A 24,570-nucleotide genomic window follows, 5' to 3' on the forward strand; every position below is an offset into this window, starting at 1 on the left:
GTGTGTGGTAGTTGTTGAATTAAAAATAAAAGTATTCTCAGAAAATATCAGCAAGCCAAATTCAACAGCACATTTAAAAATACATATACCGTGACCAAATTGGATTTACTCTTGGAATAAGAGGATGGTTCAACATATGAAAACCAATCAATAGAGTATACTTCACTAACAGAATAAAGGACAAAAACCACATGATAATCTTGACTGATGCAGAAAAAGCACTTTACAAAATTTAATATTCTTTCATGATAAAAACACTCAACAAACTAAGAGTGGAAAGAAAACATTCCCACAAAATAGGGGCTATTTGTGATTAACTCACAGTTAACATCTTACTCAGTGAAGAAAACCTGAAATCTTTTTCTCTAAGATCAGAAATAAGACAGAAACACCTGGTTTTTCCTCTTTTATTCAGCATAGTATAGAAAATTCTAGCCAGAGAAATTAGGCAAGAAAAAGAAATAAAATGCACCCAAAATGGAAAGGAAGTACAATTATATCTATTTGCAAATGATTATCATCTTTATGTAGAAAATCTTAAAGTTACATACACACTCCAAAAACAAACAAACAAATAAACAAAAACACTGTTAGAACTAATAAATGAATTCAGCAAAGTTGCTGGATACAAAATCATAAAACACCCCTAACAAAGGAGATAAAACAATCATATACTTGAAAGTAGAAAGCTTAGTTGAAAAAAATTAAAGAGCATACAAATAAATGGAACAACACCCATGTTCACCTTAATATTAAGGTATCGTATTATCAAAAAAAAAATCTACAGGGGTTCCTAGGTGACTCAGGTGGTTGAGTGTCTGACTTCTGCTCAGGTCATGATTTGTGAGTTTGAGCCCCACATCGGGCTCGCTGCTGTCAGCACAGAGCCCACTTTGAATCCTCTATGTGATATTGGTATAAACACAGACATATAGATAAACATAACATAATAGAGTGCCAGAATGAAGCCTTGCAAATATGATCAAATGATTTTCAACAAGGTTGCCAAGACCATTCAATGGGTAAAAGATAATGTTTTTGGGAAATTATATTGGGATTATATTATATCCACATGCAAAAAAATAAAGTTGGGATCTTCCCTTACACCATATACAAAATTTAGTTCAAAACAGATCAAAGGCATACATGTCAGAGCTATAAAACTCTTAAAAGAAAACATAGGGGAAAATTTCAACATTGTATTCAGCAATGATTTCTTGGAAATGACACCAAAACACAAAGGAAAAAAAAACACAAATAAGACTACATCAAAATTTAAAACTTTTTTTCATCAAAGGATGCTACCAACAGAGTGAAAAATCACTTAATGGAATGGGGAAACATATTTGCAAATCATATAGTGCAAAGAATTAGATTCAGAACAACAAAATAATTCCTACAACTCAAATAACAGCAAAAATATGATTTAAAAATGGACAAAGCACTTGAATCAATATTTTTCAAAAAAAGACATACAAATAACCAGTAAACACATGAAAAAATGTTCAACACCATTAATCATTAGGGGAATACTGGTCAATATTATAATGAGATACCATTCACACCCACTAGTGTGACTATTTAAAAAAAAGCATATAGAAAATAACAAGTGTTAGCAAGAATGTAGAGAAATTGGAACCCTTGTGCACTGCTGGTAGGACCATAAAATAATATAGCTTCTGTGGAAAATAGTATTACAACAGAATTCAGAAAATTAAAGTGAAAGTGAAATTACCATATGTTCCAGCAATTTCACTTATTTCTATATATCCAAAAGAATTGAGAGCAGAAATTCAACTATGGCACACCCATATTCATAGCAACATTACTCACAAGAGCCAGAAATTGGAAACCACCTAGTGTTCACTGACAGATGAATAGACAAATAAAATGTAGTATATACATATAATGGGATATTATCCAACCACAAAAAAAGAAGGTAATTCTGACACATACTACCTCTTGGATAAACCCTGAAGACATTCGCTAAGTGAAAGAAGCCAGTTACACAATGACAAATACAAAATGACAAAGTATGATTCCACTTATATTTAGGATCTAGAGTAGTCAGCTTCATCGACAGAAAGTAGAATGGTGTTTACCAGGAGAAGGGGGAGGAGCTATGGGGAGTTAGTGTTTAATGGGTACAGGGTTTTAGTTAGAGAAGATGAAAAGGTTCTGGTGAGGGGTGGTGGTGATGGTTGCACAACAATGTGAGTGTACCTAACGCCACTGAACTGCACACTTTAAAAAGGTTAAAATGGTAAATTTTACATTGTGTGTATTTAACCGCAAAAAAAAAAAAAAAAAGGAAAGTAAAAAAAAATACATATTTTTACAAAATAGAAAGTTTTGCTGATATCATTCTTAGGGAAGTCTTTAATGATCCATGAGCAAGCATGTATTAGGTCTTAGAAAGAGCCTTGAGATAAATTCTAAATATATTCTCACTTCTACCTACTGGGTCTGATCTGGAAAGTGAATCACTTTTTATTTTTTTCACTCCATTGTTACCTTTCTTGGCATTATGACCTAGTTTATCCCCTGAAATATGAGTGAAAGTTGCATGTGTTTCTTTTGTGCAGAAGAAAGAAGGGTGATCATGTAGCTCTGATAACACTTTTTCCTGCTACAATGAGACCATCATGTCCCAGCTAGCTACTACTAGAGTTTTGGTCCCACTATGCAGAGAATGTGAAGCAGAGCTGTGGCTGACTTGAAATGGATGTAATCTGGACATGAAATGTGTCTGAAAGGCACTAAGATTGCAGGACCATTTGCTACTGCAGCATAGCTGAGATTTCACTGACCAATGAAGCTTAAGATAATGAATTAATTTTAGGTACCTGGTATATTGTTTTTGTTCACTTTTTCTTTTTTACGATTTTATCATTTGTGTTGGAAACTGGATTTTTTTTTTCATGTCTCGATGCACCAAAATTCATGTTCCTGGGTTGTAGCCAGACACATGAAGTGACTGGCTCTCTCTGAATTTTTTTTTTCCAATTCTGAGGCCATTTGATAGACCTAACTTGTGTTCAGTGTGTATAGCTGGTATAACCCAGTACAATTGATTGAGTGTGATGTTGCCATTTAACACAAACATGGCTGCCAGGTGTACATCTCTGTTCATAAGAAGTGGCAATATTTTTAGACTGGATGGGCATCCAAATATTGCCCACTGCACCCCACATATCCTATTTGTAAAAAGAAGAGACACAACATCGGAAAACACAAGAGTCTAAACATGCCTGTAGAAATTAATCACATATGCCCAACTAAGCAAAGGAATCCAAAGACCTTAAATATATTACATTCATACTTGTTTAGAATTTAGAATTTAGAATTTAAATGTGGTTTAAGATAACCAACCTCAACCTCTTATGAACTGCATGTGGCAAACAAAAACACATTGAATCAAGGTGCCTAGAGTTTCTTCCCACCAAGTAACACAATCAACAGTATTTCATTGTTTAATTTTGTCCCCCTATGACTATGGTTTGAGTGAGATGTTTTAGGAAGATAAATATGAAGAGATTAATTTACAGGCTTTTTTTGGGGCACAGCCTTAGTAAACTTCTTTTAGATACTACCTATTTGACTTGAAATGGCTATATAACTAACTTTCACAACTTAATAAAGTAAAGGAAAATGTATTTTTTTTTTAATTTATTTTTTTTAACATTTTATTTATTTATTTATTTATTTATTTATTTATTTATTTATTTTTGAGACAGGGAGAGACAGAGCATGAACAGGGGAGGGTCAGAGAGAGGGAGACACAGAATCTGAAACAGGCTCCAGGCTCTGAGCTGTCAGCACAGAGCCCGACGCGGGGCTCGAACTCACGGACTGCGAGATCGTGACCTGAGCCGAGGTCGGCCGCTTAACCGACTGAGCCACCCAGGCGCCCCAGGAAAATGTATTTTTATAGAGATATCTGTATTCTTTGATTTTTTAAAAAGGTGTGGAGATTATAATACAAGTGGCATAAGATTGAAGTCTTAATTACTTCAATTGCTAAAAACTCTAATGCCCAATTCTTCTTGACAGCTTACCACTATTTTAAAAACAACCATTTAAAGGTTTATAGGTCTTATTTACTTCAACTTGCTGTTGAAAATCTGGCATACCATTAGATTTCTACTTTTTAGATAATATTATTTCACGTATAAATAATCACGAGTGCTGTCCATTAGTACTTCTGTGATGATAGAGATATTCTTTATCTTCAATACCCAAGCCACTAGCCACCTGTAGCTATTAAACATTTGAAATATGGCTACTCTGACTGACAAACTGAATTTTAATTAAAAAAATAATTTAAACAGTTACATGCAATTAGATGACCTAAATCTAAATCTCAATAACTTGGAAAATACATTGGATTGATTCATGTTTTTATTTCTGATATGATCCAATTCAGTGGTCTAAAGGACACACTGGTCTTAGAGGAGGAAAAAAATTACGAATAAATATTTTAAGCCTATACTATAAGATTGATTTTAATAAGGAGGACTATAGAAAAATTATTTGTTTTAGAATATGGAAATGAGAATTTTCTTAAAGCTTTACCCATATAGGTATAATAGAATTATAAAAAACAAAGATTATAGTGATAAAATGTTATTATAAAAATGTAAATGCCACAGGGTTTTATTTAGTAAAATTAAAGAAATCACAGTGCAAAATAACATTATAAAAAATATGCCAGATACATCTAAGTGAGTTAGAAAAGTAATTTTTTAGATCAATATTAGGATTTATTTCTCTCTATATAAAATAGAGATTGAACTACCTCTCTCATATAACCAGCTTGTCATTCTTAGGATCAGAATAAAACTTACATTTTTTTTGATGCTGCATTGTTTATTTCATATGTTTAGTTTCTGTAACTAAATTAGTAATGACAGAATAAAATTATATTCTAAGACATAGCGTGTGTGTTATTATTTACATTGACGTAAAAATCCAGTTTTCATAGGATTTGTACTTTATGAAAATTTTCCTCAGGAAACACTTGAGAATAGGATTTGAAAAGATAGGAATATTTGATAAATATATATTAGAATCATGAGTATTTGGGAAGAAATACGTTACTACTCTAAAGATAACTGAAGAAATAGTATCCTGGGTCCTGTATTCTGGCAAATAAGTACATTGCAGAAACTCCTTTCAGAAGCCATAAATATCAAGTAATTTTAAATGATCATTATTAAAGATTCATATAAAATTAATGCACACTGAATTTATAAGTAATAATGGAGAAATTAACAATTTCAAAGGTAAGCAGTTTCTAACATATTTTAATTTTTGTTAAATGAATAAAATATAATTTTTTTTCAGATGACCTTATTTTTGTGGCTATCTTCTCTTGCACAAAATGTTGCCTTCATTCTTTGAAGCCATTTTTTTAAATTATACTGCAAAGGTGGCTCATACAGTAAAATGTCAAAAATGCAGACTTCAGAATTTACAAGTTTGGATCACTTTCCTTAGAAGGCCAAAAGATGGTGCTGCTGTGTAGCTGAGTTATCATTCCTCAATAATCAATTGCCTTCTGCAGTTTCAATTCAACTGCTAAAATGGCGGAAATACATCTGTCATCAGAACAAGTAAAACAGGTCTGAAAATGCAGTGAAACGAATCAGGTAACAAATTAACTTAGAGTGATACCCAATGATAATTGGACTTAGTGAAAACTGACAGTTGCTGAGTGGCAAAGACATTGGTAGTCTCTTTCTGCGTTAAATGTGGAAATTTCTGAGAATTCAAGTTAAAGACTCCTTGTAGAGAAGTCATAGTTTAAAGGAGAGGCAGGGAGAAAGAGAGAGAGAGAGAGAGAGAGAGAGAGAGAGAGAGAGAGACTTTAAAGAAATTGTCATCTTATGAGGACAACCTAATGGGTCAAGTATTAATGTTTCCATTTTAATAATTTAGTAACTTATAACATCAGAGTAAACCTCAAAATTATTTTTTCTTCAAAACTATTAAAGTTTTGTTATAATTAACATTAAACTATAATGCTTTTCCTTATAGTCACTACATTACATAGAGCTAGACATTTCCCATTTTAATTCTTTAATTTTAATTTTATGCTTTATCGCATTAACGTGTGCACAGACTTTTTTTTTAAAAAGGGTTATTTATTTTGAGGGAGAGAGAGACTTCACGCATGAGCAGAGGAGGAACAGAGAGAGAAAGAGAATCTCAAGCAGGCTTTGTGCTGTTAGCACAGAGCCCCACATAGGGCTCGAACAAATGAACCTTGAGATCATGACCTGTGCCAAAATCAAGAGCTGGACGCTTAAGCTACTGAGCCACGCAGGTGCCCCTATGCACATACTTTTAAAAGTTAAACAGTTTTATAAAGTTTATAATAGAAATTAAAAAAAAAAAAACTTCTTTACATCTCGACAATGCCAAATGTCTGCTCCTCGGAAGATAGCTTTTACAGATTTTATTCCTGTATTTTGTTAGTATCCCACATTTTTAAATGACCTAATTATTTTATTTTTTTCTTGATTTTCCTATGTTAGACCTATCCATTGACTTCCTACTGCCAATTTGCTATTTGCCTTCTTTCGTGCACATGTCTTTCTCTGTTTTCCCAGTATAGGTGTATCTGTAGTTTTTTTTGTTAAATACATAACATTGTATTATGAAAATGTGAACATTATTCACAGTTGAGCGATGAAGTGTACTATGATTACATTTAACTTCTGTGCAACTTTGTGTTTTTTAGATTATATAGTCTATTATGTTTTTCTTACTACTGAGTACCTATCACTGTAGGCAGTTTATAATTTATCCCCAAACCCCACTGAAGTGTTAATTTCCTCTCCACACATTTAAACACATTATCTGTATAGCTAATATAGTATTAGTTATTTTCACCATGCTGTATATTAAATATCCAGTACTTATTCATCTTACATAACTGAAACTTTGTGCCCTTTTTTTTGGAGGAGGTCATTGAGAGGATATGAACACCGGCTGACCCTCAAGCACAACATGGGCAATCAAAGACTCCTTACTTCCCTATCCTTGGAATGTGTGTTCCTCTTGCCTTCCATGCACTAGAAGCTTCCCTAAAGATGTAACTTTGAGACAGTTATGTGTTGTTGAGAAGTGTGTCTGGACGATATAAGTGACTGCATCCAGTTGAGACATTTATAGAAACTTTTAAGATTCTGGTGGGCAGATGTAGAGATCTATAGAGATCTACTTGTCTTGCAGCTTCTCAAATCAAGCCTCCTAAGTCACCTTGCCAGTTAAACCTGGAACCTACTAATCTGGACTGGCCTGCCTTTCTTCGGTCTCTCCATGTACAGAAGACCAAATAAACGGACCTTGGGAAAGAGGCATCCATGGTGGAAATTCTGCATTGGCCACCATCATCTCTGTGGGGAGAAGTTCCTGTAGATCAGAAGCTTGTGGACTGCTAGCTGCTTTAAAGTACTTGTTTGAGAAATTGCACAGAGACCAACATGGCAGAGAAGGAAAGCAAATGGCTGCCACAGTGAACTGGTTTCTACTGTAGACACTTCAGCGGGTCACTGATGTCTAAGAAGAGGCTGAAACTCAGGTTAGAAAGATGGAAGAGCTGAGGTCAAAGAAGAATGTATGGATGTCTGCTTTTCTACTGGCTTCTGGGAGACAGACAAGGTGGGGGAGTGGGATAAACAGTTGGAGATATTAGTGTGCTCTTTTGCAGAGCTAAGAAGATGCAGGCTGTCACAGATGAAGATCTGAGCATGTGTGACAAAGCCTGGTAGGATGCTAAGAGGTGGAATCCCTGGGAGGGTGAGGATACTGAAGAGGAGGTGTTGTGGTGATTGACAGTGAAGCGATGAAACGCCTCCTGCCATCTGACCCCAAACAAAGGAAAGCAAAAGCAAAGCAACCTCAGCCAGCAGGACAGCTCCAATTCAGGAAACGTTCACTATGAGAGAATATACTCCCACTGAGCTTGTTGACATAGCTGCCAAGTTCTAGCAAAAGGCCAGCAAGTATCCAGGCGTGGTTAGTGCAGCTAAGGAAATATGGGTGGAAGGGAAGGGAGAGACAGTGGCATTTTTCTGACCAGGTATGAGGCAAAGAAAATGAGCAATATCACACACACTGAGTCCTCCAGTAGTGCCTACATGCTGCTTGGAGGTTCAAGGTACTCATTCCTTCATACACTGGATTATTCTAGCCCACAGGGAGGATTGGCCCAATGAGGGAGACTTCCCTCAGCATGTGGGACCCTGGAAATCTACACAGTAGGTACCACAAATTCTTCGGGAGTTGGGAATAAGATAGGTCATACACACTCCTGTGTTTGAAGGACCTAATTGGGCTACATTCACTGCAGGAATGAGAACTAAGATTCTCCAGTACACTCCAGCATCCAGTATAGGATGCTGATATCCATGCTGAGCCCTGTCATGGAACAAGACATATGTGATGTTGGGCAATCCATTGCTGATCTGGGGGAGACTGACAAATCTCAGGAATGAGTATGGGCTATGGAAAAGTCCCAAGAAAGAGAGGGAGCTGGAAAAAGCCAAAAGGCTATCCTAGTTGGCTATAAAGTGTCTGGCTAAAGTAACCTGAAAACAAATGTGGTTTGGCCTGATTGCTGCAGGGATTCCACTACAATAGATAGACTGGCAACACTGTGCTGGTGGGTCTGTGGAAGTCTTAAAACCAGAACAATGGTTCAGACTTGGGCCATCTGCTCCTATCTTACCTGACACCCCACCTGCTCCAGAGGCCTCAGAAATACAGTGCTATTAGGGATGAGTACAGGATGGCTTGAGTATAGGATGCAGGCCAAGACTGCCACCAGGTGAGGGCTGTTGGAGGTGATCAGAGTCCTCACATCAAGCTCACTGTTCACTGGTCCTCCAGAAATAAACAAAGATGACTGCTCTGGTTGACACTGGACCTGGATAACAACGGGCTGCTGAGGATTGAATAAGGTCGTGCTTGAACAATCACAGTGAAACCGTATATTCCACCCATTCACATAGCTGTGTCCAATATTGCCACCATCTTAGATACCTTGGCCAGAGTCCTAAGAGCATACTATGCTGGAATGGACTTATCAAGTGCCTTTTTCAGAAAATGCCTGACCACTGAGTCACAAGATCACTTTTCCTTCACATGGGAGGGACAACAATGGACCTTTCAAAGGGTTGCCCAAGGTTACCTGCACAGCCCTACTGTATGTCATGGGATGGCAGCCAAGATCTGTCCCTGTTTTCCTTCCCCACATCAGTACAATGGACTGTGAGTTTTTAGGAGTCATTTAGTCAGATAAGACATGTGTTGTCCCAGAAAGCTGTAATTGATCAGGTGCAAACCTATTCAACCCCTAAGAATGAGAAAGAGGTACAAGCCTTTTCAGGGATTTTGAGTTTTGGTGTATTTTTATTCCTTCCATCCCTTATACTGGCTGGTAAAAAAAAAAAAAATGGGTGGGGGTGGTATGTGTGGAACTGGGAATCAGAACAGCAAGCACTTTTGAGAAGGTGAAAATACTAGTGAGACAGATAAAATCTCTGGCCATCTCCCAAGAAGGGCTTGTGTTAGATGTGTCTGTGACTCCAGAAGGTGTGGATTGGGCACTGTGACAGAGACAACAAGAAGAGTGTCCTTAAGATTTTGGTTCCAGCTCTGGAAGGGGGCAGAAAGCCCTTGTACTCCCTTAGAACAGCAGGTCCTGCTAGTGTACATGGCGCTCTTCCAGGTAAAGCCTTTCACAGAGGAACAGCACATTGTGGTCAGAACGGCCTGCTTATCAAAGGGTGAGTTGAGAACATGTTCCATGTTCTGCCATGGCTCAAACTCCCACAATGCCTAAGTGACATGCCTGTCTGCTGCAGAGGAGCACCTTTCATCTAAAAATATGGGAGCTACTAGGCCCTGTAGAATATGTGGATTCCCAAATGTTCCCACTCCTATTCCTGCAGCAGCAGAGAGGGAGCAGGGGAAATTCCTACTGATGCCTGATATACATACAGATCAGTCTAGTCTGGGCAATCTGTCCACAGGGTCTGTAGTTGCTATTCAACTCGGCACTGACACCATGTGGATGGAAACAGGAATAAACTGCATCAACCAGGGGACTGATTGATGTCAGTCCACCAGTTTGGCTGGTGATTACTCATGAGCCCTGGCTATTAACCATTTGCACTGACAGTTCGACTGTTCTAAAGGGATTGACCCTATGGCTTGGACAATGGGAAGTCAAGGGTTGATAATCATAAATAAGCCCACAACCAGGCGTATGTTAGGGATGAAGATGTGTGGAAAGACATTTGGGTTCATCTATAAACTACTGAGGCAGTTTTCACCATCTTCCACATCCCAGCTCATAAGGCACTAACACCCCCCTAGCAATCAGGAATGTCCTAGTTTGTGTACTAGGAATGTCCTAGTTTGTGTACAAGCCCTAGCAACTGACCCTTTGGTAGATAAGCAGATTGGGTACATAAAAAGAATGGCTCCCATAGAGCCTGGGTGGGATGGTATATTGCATAGGCTGCTGCATTGTCCTTGAAGTACAATGCTGTTACAGTGCAGTAGTAGCATGTCTTGCATGTTCTAAATGAGGCCCAAGGGAACTGCCAAAGGAGTCTGGGGCCATCCACTGGAGTTCCCAACCTGTGAGGGAAGCTAATATTGATTTGACAATGTTCTTCTTCTAATGTGTGATGCTATAGATTCCCTCCAAATACTGTTATAACTTCCTCTCACAAATTTTCTTACATTGTGTTTTCATTTTTATTCAAGAGTTACGTATATCACTTTCAATTATTTATTTGGTCTGCATGCTATTTAGAAATGTGTTATTTATTATTTAGATTGCAATTATTTTGGGGGTGTTTCTAGATATCTTTCAGCTGTTGACTTCTTATTTAATTTCACGATTAGAGAATGTACAGTTGAGAGAATATACAGTGCATATTTGAAACTATTGAAATGTATTGATATTTTATGGCCCAGAATATGGTCTTTCTTGGCAAATAGTCTATGTGTAATTGAAAATAATATTTCCTACTTCTGTTGGTTGGGGCACCTCATAAAGGATAGTAGATAAATTGGGTGGTAGTGATATCTAAATCTCTATCCTTACTGACTTTCTGTCTACGTATTCTATCAATTATTGGTAGAAGGATGTTAAACTCTCTGGTTGTAACTGTGGAGTTGTCTATTTCCCCTTCTGGTTCTCTTGAGTTTTTGCTTCATTTTGATCTCTGTTATTAGGTGCATAAATGACTAGGATTTTTATGCTTTCTTAAATTGACCTCAATCATTATGAAATGACACTATTTAACCCTGGCAAAATTATGTGCTCTAAAATATACTCATCTGATAATAATATGCCCTCTCCACCCTTTGTTTGATTAGCATTAGCATAGTATATCTTTCACCTTCTTTTATTTCTAATTTACTCATATTTTTATATTTTAAATTTATTTCTCATAAAGAACATACAGTCCAGTATCGCTTTTTAAGAAACCCAATCTGATAATTTTTGCTTCTTGATTCCTGTGTTTATTCTGTTTACATTTAGTGTTATGCATGCTATTGGATTTGTATCTATCATCTTGCCTTTATTTTTAATATACCCCATCTCTTTATTTCTTTTTTTTCTATCTTTTGTATTAATAGAAAGATTATTAGTATACCATTTTATTTTTTGTTGTTGGCTTATTTGCTATAATTTTTGTTTTATTGTCGATTGTAGTATGCATATTTAACAATCACAATATATATTCAATAATACTGTACCACTTCAGGTACAGTTCAAGAACCATAAGTATTTTTCCAGTACTCCTCTGATTGCTTTATTTTCAACTGAACTATTCCTTGACCTAAGTAATAGCATTTCTGGTGTTCAACTCAGGGATAAAATTCATTCTTGGCTTTCTTTGACTGCTAACTCAATTACTTTGAGCTACTTTGGACTTTATTTGTCTAAGATTTTGTCACTCATACCTCCTGTCCCATTCCTTTTGTTCTTTAGTTATTATGTACTTTTAAATATTTTCTAACAGTACTTAATGGGGCTTTAAAGGGGAAATGGTACATGCATCATTAATCAATGATGTTTAATCAACAGGAACCACCATTTCATTTTAATGATATGTTTATATTCAGACATACTACCTTGTAGGAAGACAATTTTATAGCCTATATATTGCCTGAGTGTAATGCTTACACTTCCTCTATTTTTCCTTACTCAGCGCATTTCCATTACCAGCCTCTCTATAAGCTCTAATGTGTTTTCAGACTGAAAACCAAATTTCATTACCAAATCCTTAGTATTTGCCTTATAGTTTCTCTTTCACCGAAACTTGTTTTTCCCTGGACCTTGTTCACTTCCCAAGCAAGCATTTCAAGTAAATGCAGCTCTTTTTTCACATATTCCTGTTACTGGTAGAGGCAGAAGTCAAGTTTTTGTCTTCTCTACTGAAGTCCATATTGTTTGGTTATCCCACCTTTTTCCAATACTCAATTTTATAGTTCATCAACATCTAGATTACTCTCATGTTATAAGTAATTCAGATCCTGACTCACAGTTTTCCTCTTTAGTCATTCATTATTGGTAATGACAAAGAATCACATTGGTATTAGAGTCAGACTCATTAGGATTGATTTCTAGCTGTGATATTTACCTAAAAGATATTGTGATAGATTATTTGCACTAACTCCAATTAATGTTTTTTATTCAAATATTCTTGGCAAAGAGACTTTTCAGCTCCTTCCATTAAGAGTGAATTCTACTTTCCCGCCTCTTATATCGTTAGTGGATTTTTGACTTGTGTTTGAGGGATATGGGGAATATGAGAGTTTACCAATTTCTAAGATAGGCTCATGGGATGTCTTCCTCAGAACTCGACTTCTGCCATGATAACAAAGCCAGCAAAGGAGATAGACTATAAAGACAGAGACGAATCATCTCAGCTGAGGTCATCTTTGACGAGCCAGTCCCAAGTCTACTTAGCCAGCTGGTCACAAATATGTAGGTGAGCCCAGCCAAAACCTACCAAGCTTGGATCAAATCAGCAGGACTGCCTACATGATCCTCAGAATTATTGTGCATTATTATGGGACAATTGTTTCTATTTGTAGGCTCTTGAAGTATGATATGAGCTACCCAAAGTGCATGGTTCAATTGTTGTCATTTGGTAGGTATTTAATAAATGTACTTATCATCCTAGATATTATTATTCACAAAAACTGTAATACCAACGTTTATACTTCTTTTAATACCTTGGACAAATTGCCTTCAATGCTTCATAACTTCAACAATTTCAATCCTTTTTTTTCTTCTTCAATTTTCAAAGCAGCTCTATATCATATTATCTCACTAGTTAAAAAATTCCACCTATAAAACTCAAGATAGAAAATCAAACTTCTAACTACAATCTTCTTTCATTACATTGTTGAATGCCATGAAGTCAATAACTATGATAGACTTTGATAATTTTAAGTTTAATATTGAGTAGAGCTCAATAAGACAGACAAAAATATTGTAAATAAAAAAAAAACCAAGAGACTAGAAGAAAGTTGTCAGCTTTGTTGGGTCTGCATTAAATGACCAAATACATTTTTCATCAGAATTGATTTTTAATGACCATTTCTCCACAAAGATTCTGATGCTAACCTTATTATAACTAGATAAGCTTAAAACGGCAAGACTCCAAGTACTAATATTAACTACCAAACCAAATATACACAGACCAAATAACTGTGAAGATCACCAAGAAAAAAAAAAAGTGGAGTACTAAAATGACCCTTGAACATAGGTCGATTTAGGAAACACTCATGAGTTTTGTACAATAAAATAGAAACTCCCTGGAGAACTCTTCAAATCAACTCCACATCTCTGGAAATTTAGTAGCCTTGATCTTTTCTGAGTTTACGAACCCACTTTAGGTCAAGAGAAATTACATCTGAAGAAGACTGTGTCAATTTCTAACTTAGGCTTAGGAAATCCTGCTTAGTTCTATGTTCTTTTTCTCTCACAATTGTTAACTTCAGTGTACTGTTGAGTGAATAAAACCTTGAAGTGAATAATTACTGATTTATCCTGTATCCTTCATGATATCTAATAGTAGAAAACATATCATTTGTTTGTCTCATGTTCTTTTACTCTCTTTTATTTCTTTATTCTCATTACAATTTTCAGATGTTCAACAATTCCCACTTGTTTAGCCATCGACTCAAACCCCCCCCCCCCCACTTTTATTTTTGGCTTCAGTTGCCACATTGGGCAGTTATTTGACATCACTTGACTTTTTACCTCTTACTATTTTTGGCCAGTTACTTCAAATCCCCCAAATTGTCTTCCTGCTATCCTGTCTTTCCTTCCTGTAGAGAAGCCTTCTTTCAACTCTGATAACCCCAAATTTATCATATCATCATTTTCTTGTATTTCTCTACCAAAATTATTATAAAAGTTTTGTATTTTATGATTTCATTTTCTCAAGTCCAACTTATTTTGTTAATGGCTTCAATCTGCCTTTCACCACCATCTTGTTACTGAAATAGTTATGGTCTGCCTCTATCTCTTTTGCTTTTGCACTGATTATTTTCACCTCTCCTTAACTGAGATATGTACATAATCATGCCATTGTTTTGTTCTCCCTTTGAGTTTGTTTTCTTTTTTTCTATTTACCACTTTCCCTTTTAAATGTTTTTCTTCCTTGGATTTCTCAGGTGGTCAAAATTTCAATTCACCTTGTAATGCCTTAAGGACCTGGGATTCTGTGCATCTTCATTTATGAATTTATTCACTTAACAATAATCTTTTTGAGGTGCTTGTGTGGCTCACTTGGTTAAGCATCCAATTCTACGTTTTGGCTCAGGTCATGATCTCACGGTCCTCAAATCAGTTCCCATATCCTGCTCTGTCCTGGGCTTGGAGCCTGCTTGAGATTCTCTCTCCTTCTCCCTCTGCTCCTCCCCGACTTGCATGCATGGGTGGGAGTTCTCTCACTCTCTAAAAATAAAAATAATAATAATAATAAAAAAACCAATAATCTCTTGAATAATTGCTATCTGTCACACACTATTGCAGACTGGAGATATATAATTATGAAAAGGAAATAAAAAGTCCCAGATTTCTTTCAGCTATGTCTCATGTATGATACAAACAACAAAACAATGTCAAAACTGTGTACTAAGGGTGAAAATAGGGATTTTCAGAGGATCAGCCATGGGCTTTTATGGAGTAAACACATAATCCATACTGGAGGGTTAGAAGTGATCAGAGGAAAGTGTTTCATTCAAGGCATTGGCATCACATAAAACCAGTCAGATGGCTAAAATTAAGGAGAATTAGGGATGTGAGTGCTTGCAGAGATAAAGATTTTAGAGGCACCCAGAGACCAACAACAGAAAAAAGACCATTACCACCCACAGCGCTGAAAAACACAGGGAGAAATAGTGTTACTGGAGTCCAGGGGAGCTGGAGCCTGAAGAAAGGCCAACCTTATCTGGGTTGAAGCTGCAGTGCTGGAAGAGAAAATACCCAGAATTCTCCATTCCCCTAACCTTCAAATCCCTATCCTTCAATCTGTCGTTAATGTCTGCTATTTGCCAAATTTAACTAACAGCAAACTAGTAGGGAGCCCCTGGTGTCAACCACCAGGAGTACTGAACAGAGAAGAAAATTCAAGGGTTAGGGTGGGGGAAGGTGGCATATTACCAATATAGACTACTTCTCTTGTCAATAATATTTATTCTTACCATTTACTCAAATGAAGAAATTCTCATTTAGAGGAAGCATAAACTGCCACTTTATTCTTATCTAGAATCTAAATGATAACACTACTATCATTATTCTTCACACTAGTTAGCATGAAAGAAGCAAATTTTATATATATGTATATATACATATATATGTATAATTTCTGTAATCCTGACTCTTTCTAGTCATGAAACCAAAAATAAAAATTATAACTTTTTATTTTACCATCATCTATTTTATATTCTCTTTTTCCTCTATGAGCTGGTAAGATAGCCCTATATTGGCTTACCTAATTGACTAATTCAACAGAAACTGGGTCTTAAATCATTCTGCTTTTATTTTCATGTCCTTCATAGTATGAAATAAAAATTCTAGAATCTTAACTGCATTTATAGGAAGACACTATTACGTCCAGGCTTCAAACAATCAACCAAGCAAACTCTTAGAGCATTCCAAGTGCTTTAGCTAACATATGAAGTTGCAAAACTCAGATAAATATACCAACAATGGAAGATCTGTTACTATGTGATATCAGGTTTTGCTTTCTTTGACCTAATAACTGTAGAGTCCATTTGAATCCATATTTCTCTTGGTAAGATCTTGCAGGTACTTGCAGGTACATTGATATGTACTTTATTTCCCCATAGAAAAGACCTTTCAGTTCTCCTTATGTGTGACATGCTGGTATTTAACTCTGGAAGCAATGAGAAGTGTTGAGATTGTGTCTTTTGGAAAAGAGGTATTATCTCTGCATAATATTCCTGCTACAGCTGAAGTTATTGAAAGGCATTTAAACAAAGAAAGGTTTTTTTGGGTTCAAATTCAGTGCATGAACTGGACCACTGCATGCCCAAATTCTCAATTCTCAAGGATCCACTTCTCCCTATTATTTTCTTAAGTATAGCATGAGAAGAAACTTGATGCATTGATGTATTTTATTGGAATAAAAATTGTGCAACCCAAACAATCAGTTTTTGAGTCAGGTGTTTAGCCTGTTAGTCTTATGCTTACAGGAGAAAAGATAACTTTTAAAAAGGGACTCATAAAAACATTCAAGTTCTCTTCTCTAGCCTTGAATTAAGTATATTTATTTTTTACACTTTTCAGCATTCTCTGATGTCACTGGCCTCTTCTATATTCTTTATATGTGTCACTGTCACTATTACAATGAATTACAAGGACCACATAATCACCCAAGTTCTTGTGCTATATTGGCGACCTATCCTAAACTACTACCAATGGTAATCTGGATAACTGTGATGCAATGTATTCCACATACGAGTACCTACTTTTTTCCCTCACTAAGAGGTCATGTTTTCATCAAATATATGAGCAATCCAGATGCATAACCTAATGTTAGTGGTCAGATATTGGTTACCTTTCCAGAACTGAAAGGGCAAAGGGTAGGGTATAGTCTTATTGGAGCCACAGAATTGGGGCCATCTGATGGAAATTGTTGCAGAGAGACACAACTACTGTCTGAAAGTGGTGTTGAATATGGGGCTCCTGGCTAACTCAGTCAGTTCAGCATCGGTCTATTGATTTTGGCTCCAGTCATAATCTCACAGTTTCGTGAGTTCGAGCCCCACTTAGGGCTGTATGCTAACCCTGCAGAGCCTGATTGGGACTCTCTCTTTCTCTCTCTCTCTTTCTCTGCCCTTCCCTGCTTACATTGTCTTTGTCTCTCTCAAAATAAATAAATTTAAAAAATAATTTAAAAAAAAGTGGTGTCAAAGAAAGGTGGTAAAGAGAACTACTTTGATGTCTCTTTACTTCTGCCCACTGATTTGTTGGTTTGAGGTAGAGTACAACTAGAAGCCAGATCATAAAAGATTCTAGTGATTCAGTCATGAAGTCAGCCTCCTGGCATGGTGAAAATCAGAAATTGTTAGAGAGTAGTTTGGAGATGTGGAAACAAACAGAATAGTCCATTTACGAAGTAACAGTTACACCAATGCATAAAATCCAGAGCATTTTTAACACATTCTTGTGTTAAAGAATATGATATCTGGAAAAATGTTGAAGGGAATGTTTTATGCATACACACACACACACACACACACACACACACGATCATGTCCAAAATCTGGGTACTGAGATGTTGTATTTTTCTGAAATTAAAAGAAGATTGGTATGGCTGAGATGTGAAGTGGGAGGTGGTGAAAGGGCAGGTGCAGCAGACTCTTAGATAATGCCACATTTTCTAAACCAAGTTGAGAAATTTAGATTTTTTGTCCAGGAGCAATAGAAAGACACTCAATGGTTTTAAGCAGGGATATGGTAAGGTAATTTTCCTTTAAGAAAGGGCATAGATTGGAAGAATAAATTCAAGATGTATTAGAAAAAAAATATCAGTGTTTTAGTTGATAAATAATGGGATCCAGAGTAAGAGCCACCATTGGAATGGAGATGACACATGGAGAGATATTTAGAAAGTATAAACAGCAGGACTTGATAATAGGTGTGTGTGTGTGTGTGTGTGTGTGTGTGAGAGAGAGAGAGAGAGAGAGAGATAGAGAGAGAGAGAGAAACAGTAATAAGTAAAGATGCCTATAACCGAAATGTATGCATTTTACAAGGCTCTATCCTTGGAACACTCTCCTCTTTCCTACAATACCTTCCTTGTCAAACTTATTTGTAATTACAGATGCCTCTATTATGCCAATGTCATTTCCAGCCTGTATCTCCAACTAAAATGTGTGTGTGTGTGTTTTGTTTTTTTTTTGAGAGAGAGACAGAGAGAGACAGAGAGAGAGAGCACAAGCAAGTAAGGGGCAGAGAGAGACAGAATCCTAAGCAGGCCTTGTGCCTGCCAGTGCAGAGCCCAATGCGGGGCTCAAACTCACAAACTGTGAGATCATGGCCTAGGCTGAGATCAAGAGTTGGATGCTTAACTGACTGAGCCACTCAGGTGCCCCTCCAACTAAAATCTTCTTAATTTTTTTTTTGAAATCCAGCCTCAGAGTAGCAGTTGCAAGGTAGTTCTACCTAGATCACACTGATTTCTGAAACTGAACACGTTCTAACAGAGATCATTTGTCTTTCATTATACTTCAACCCATTTTTCTGATTTCCTGTTATTATTTTAATGGTGCCATCATTCTCCAAATTTCTCATCCTTGAAACCTTGGAATCATCTTTCATTTACACCTCTTTCTTGGTTCATCATCATATGCAATCAAACAAGTCTTGTTGAATTGAACTTTTTGTAACTCTTGCGCTCATCCCTTCTTTCCTCTGCACATGCTGACTTCGTCTCTACTATACTTTTAAGCCACCATTTCTTTCCAAATGCCCAACTGTGATATCCTCCTAGCTAGTTTGATTAGATTTTCATTCCAATACATTAGGTAAAATTAGTATCTCTAACATAATATTGGGTATGTCATTTCCTATATGCAATATTATCAAAATCACTCTTTACAAACTAGTTTAAATCAATATTTGACATCATTCCATTCATTACATTTTGTTTTCTTATTTTCATTCACATTGGTTAAAAATTTCTTTAGAAATCATAAAATTTGTCCTTTAACTGCAGTAAGTGTTTGGTCTTAATTCAATTGCTAACCATGTCCAATCCTTTATGTTAAAAATGTCTAGTTGGTTGTGAATATGAAAACAATTATCTATAGTCAGAAATACAGATTTTCTAAATAATGTGTTCTGACATCTACATATATCTGTCATAACAGCTATGGATATTAAGCCATCTGGACCATACAGTTAGTTAAATTGGTAAAACTACTTTAAAAGATTGATTCTGTACTGCCTCTTCAGACAGAATTTTTCTCAGTGCTTCTTAACAGTAATAGCTTCTTTATGATAACATTATTATAAACAAGAAGGAATTAATCATAATTGCTTAGTGAGAAAATATTTGACTTCCTGGAAATGAGATTTTTATATCTGTAAATGGGGACCATAGCACTTGCCCTACATACTTGACAGAATTGTTTTGAGGGCCAAAAGGCACTTTAAAATACAAATATAATATTCTAGAGAGAGAGATAGGGATCCTATATCTGTGCTTCAAAATCTCAAACACATATAAGGATGAGAAAACTGCTTGTTTTAGTTTAAGGACTACCATTAAACATGAATCCTTTCTGAAATTACTAACTGGGATATTGGGCATGTTTAAGTAATACTTAAACTCACCAAGTAATTTCTCTTTTTATTTATTTTTAATTTTTTTATGTTTATTTTTGAGAAAGAGACAGAACCCAAGTGGGGGAGGGTCAGAGAGAGAGAGGGAGACACAGGATCCGAAGTAGGCTCCAAGCTCTGAGCTCTCAGCCCAGAGACTGACACGGGGCTTGAACTCATGAACCAGGAGATCACGACCTGAGTTGAAGTCAGACACTTAACTGACTGAGCCACCCAGGCACACCACTAAGTCAATTTCTATATTTGAAAAGTTAGGTTAAAATCTAATACTCATCTGTCAAGTCATTGTACTGTGCTTGGTGAGTAAAATTCTCATTAAGTCTTAGTTTATTCAATTCTCCTTGTTCTAGACAAAATAGGCCAAAACATATGAAATAAATTCCAAGTGTAGTAAAGTTCAGTCAGTAGAATCATAATTTGTATCCATTAGTTATATCTTTCTGTCATTTTGAAAAAAATCACAAAAGTGTTCCAGCTTCAGTTTCTAACAAATTTTCTAGCCACATTAGGTTAAAATACTAAACAAATAAAGATCAGCTTAAAGTTGTTATCATTGGAATTACAGGAAAATAAAATCAAAGGAAGTAATAGAAACCATTTCAAAACATGGGGGAAGAGGTTGGCATTCTTGTTTTTAAAGTTTATTATTTTATTTAAAAAATGTTTACTTGTTTATTATTTAGAGAGAGAGAGAGCAGTGACGCCCAGAGAGAGAGACAGAGAGAGACAGAGAGAGAGACAGAGAGAGAGACAGAAAGTCCAAAGCAGGATTTGCACACTGTCAGCACAACCCCTATGTGGGGCTCAAACTCACAATCCATGAGATCATGACCTAAGCCATGACCTGAGCCGAAGTCAGGTGATTTACCAACTGAGCCACCCAACTGTCCTGAGGTTACCATTCTTCAAACTAAATTCTTCATATCCGCAGGGCTCAGGGATGCACCAGAAGGCAGAGGTGGAGGGAAGCTTACAACAGACTCTGACACCTCCCCTAAGTAGTTACAGAGGGTTTTCCCAAAATCTTTTGAGAAAAGTTTCTGTTGTCACATGTTCCCCTCCCTGCCACTTCCCACGGTAAGTCCCCCAAGGAAAATGTTTGAACAATTCCATTATAGAGGAAGGCATTTCTTCTCTGCAATGGATGTTACTCTGCTACTCCACACTGAAATGTTGTTTCACATGATGGTGATGTTATGTCATTAAGAAAACTACACTATGTTCACATAATTCTCTGTCAGAATGCAACTGAGTTTTAGTGATAGGCTGAACAACTGAATGTTTCAGTTCCCAAAACCTATTAACGTTACCTTACATGGTTAAACAGATTTTGCATATGCGATTACATCAAGAACTTGAGAAAGGAAATTACCCTGGATTATTTGTGCAGGTCCAATGTAATCACAAGGGTCCTTACAAGAGGGACGCAGGAAAATCTGAGTCAGAGGAGAAGGAGATGTGTCCGTAGAAGCAGAGAGGAGTGTGATGTATTTTGAGCATGGGAAAAGGTGCCACAAGCCAAGGAATGCAGGTGGCTTTGGCTACTAGAAGCTGGAAAGGGCCAGGTAATGGATTCTCTAGAAGGAACCAGCCCGGCTGGCACCTTGACCTTAGTCCAGTGAAACAAATTTTAGGATTATGATTTTCAGAACTATAAGAGAACAAATGTGTGTTATTTAGCCCACTAAATGTTTGGCAATTTGTTATAGTGACTAGAGGAAACTAATATAAGTAATACATTTGTATCTGTGTCTGTGATAGAAATATGTATGTGATGATTATAGCTTCATTTGACAGTGTTTTCTATGCGAGTTCCTATGAAGTTTCTCTAAGTCATTCACACATTCATTTATAAACTTAATGCATGCCAAATATTAGCTGCTGTTTTAGGTTTTGCAGATTATGTGTGTGTGTGTGTGTGTGTGTGTGTGTGTGTGTATATATATATATATATATATATATATATATATTTCTACAGTGCCAGATCTTAAGGGTCCAGGAGGAGTTTGGTTGAAGGGATGGGATAGATATTAAAGAGGTAATTATGGTAAAGAGTTAAATCTTTGTTGGTATTGTGATTTATAATAAAAAGTGTATATTTGGTCTTCATCCTCAGTTCCTCACACTCGACTTCTAAAATCCTAGTAAATTTCTAAGTGATAAGAGAACCAGGAGCATTTTTTTATTCTAATGAAGTGACTGTGTGTAAACTCCTGGATGGCTCCTAGATGAGGGCTGGTCTCTGGTAAGACGAAGCCATGATTAGAAACTTTGGAATTGTCAGCTCCGCCCTTCTTTTGAGAAGGTGGAATGGCTAAAAATGGAGTTTTAATAATAATAATCAATCATGCCTATGTGATGAAGGTTACATAAAAATATCAATATGTATAGGGTTGGAGGAGCTTTGAGGGTGATGAACACATTCATGTATCAGGAGGGTGATGTACCCCAAAAACTTATGGACAGAAACTCCCAAGCTCAGGACCCTCTCTGACCTTGCCCTGCCTATCTCTGCGCCTGGCTCTTTATCTATATCCTTTATCATACCATTTAATAAACTGGTAAACATAAGTAAGTGTTTCTCTGAGTTCTTTGAGCTGCTATGGCAAATTAGTCAAACCCAAGCAGGAGGTTGTGGGAACCTCAGATTTATAGCCAGTTGGTCTGAGGCACAAATTACAATCTGTGGCACCTGAAATGGGGTGGGAGCAATCTTAGGAGACTAAGTCCTTAACCTGTGGGATCTGATGCTATCTCCAGGTACACAGCGTCAGAATAGAGTTAAATGGTAGAACAGCCAGTTGATATCACAGAAGATTGCTTGGTGTGGGGAAACAACAACAGCAACAACAACATACAGCTGGTGTCAGAAGTATTGTGAATGTGGCGATAGCGTGACAATAAAAGAGAAATATGTAGAAGAAATACTTAGGGTGTTCTAACACAATCCTATAAAATAGGTATGCATAAAGGAACATTGTGAGAACCTTAAGGGAGAACCTAACCCTATCTGGGAAAGGCTAGAAAGACTTCATGAATGAGATGATGCTTGGGTTAAGTCATACAGAAACAGAGGGAACTTTCCAGAGATATTAAGCCTGAATAGGATATTTTAAGGAAAAAAAAAATACAAAATATGGCAACATGGAAATTTTTAGCCTACCAAAAAAATTGGAATCTGGAGATTGGAGAGTAATTCCAAAGAGGATCATTAAATACATTAAAATTAGGCTGATGAATGTATGCAATGGAAAACAACTGTTAAAAAACAAAATGCAACTCAGTAAACTTTAAAGATCTTATTGGCTTTATTCAATGACTCATGAATTGGCAGCATCTGATCTACCAGATAGAAGCTCCAAGAAACTGTATACAATGAGATACTTTTATAGGTAGAGGGAGTAAAGACAAGGAAGTTATACTAGCAAAAAGTAGATTGGTTGTGACAAGGTCACCTTCCTTCAGGTGACTGCAGTTTCTCTCAGGCAGATTATCTTATTTGTCCTGACCAGATGATTCCTGATTGACCAGTTGAAGATTCCATTTCTGGGAGAGGCTGAAACTGTCATTAATTTTTGGTTTGATGATGTAGGTCTTAACATAAGTGACTCCATTTGGGGACTCTTATCTTGTTTTTACCACTCACTTACTATCTTTTACAAATAATTTAAAGATAAGGAAATCATACCTATCAGGTTATAAATGAAGGTGGGTGGTATGGCTAATTTGCTTTATGACGAATGAAAACACGATTTAAAGAAATATGCATTGTTTACACGATGAGCACCGATGTTCCTTCTAGCTATATGCTTGTATGATTCTGTTAAGTCTAAGTGAAGTGTATTCTAACTTCCTAAACTCACAGAAATAAAACCTTTGAATACATCACAGGAAAAAGAATTTATGCTTGATAGGAAGGTTGAGTTTTCTTTTTAAAGAACCTATTATTTGTGTGTGTGTGTGCGTGTGTGTGTGTGTGTGTGTGTGTGTGTGTATAAGCATGGCATAAAGAAAAAAAGAAAATTTTCAAATATTTGTGTGTTACCATGTATACAAATATCTGGGCAGTTGAAAAGATTTATTGTTGTTCGTTTATTTGTTTGTTTTACATTGCTTTTCATTAGAATGTTCAAGGATTGTGCAGCTGTAGTCAAGGTCTTTATTTATTTCGTCCTATTCAGGATAACCTCTTTCTTTGGCAATAGTAATCTCACAATCCTCACATCTTCTCTACCACTCTTTTAGTGAAGTATGAATGTCTATTGTTTGCCACTGCTGTTACTCCTCTGATGTGAAGGCCACCTGTCATTGAAAAGAGTTACCATGCTCCAGTGAGGCAGATATGATGTTTTTAAATATATTCTAAGATTTATTTAATAGGTTTGACCTTTCCAGAAATTGTCCTTATCCATCATTATAGTACATGATCAATCATTTCATACTTCATCATCTATAGAACAAGCATTAACAATAGGAGAAAGAGTTTATATTCTATTTTTCTCTAGAGATTTATATCAAAAACAGTTTGGACAGCTCTGCTAATTAAGGACAGGAAACTCAAAAATGTAGACCAATATGACTACTCTTAAAAGGGTCAGGGTCTTAACTGAACTTTCTCTGAATCTATATTTTACTATAGATTTCAA

The sequence above is a fragment of the Panthera pardus genome, unplaced genomic scaffold (genome assembly GCF_024362965.1).
Source record: "Panthera pardus isolate Hobbes unplaced genomic scaffold, ASM2436296v1 HiC_scaffold_6, whole genome shotgun sequence".
In the NCBI taxonomy this organism is placed as follows: Eukaryota; Metazoa; Chordata; class Mammalia; order Carnivora; family Felidae; genus Panthera; species Panthera pardus.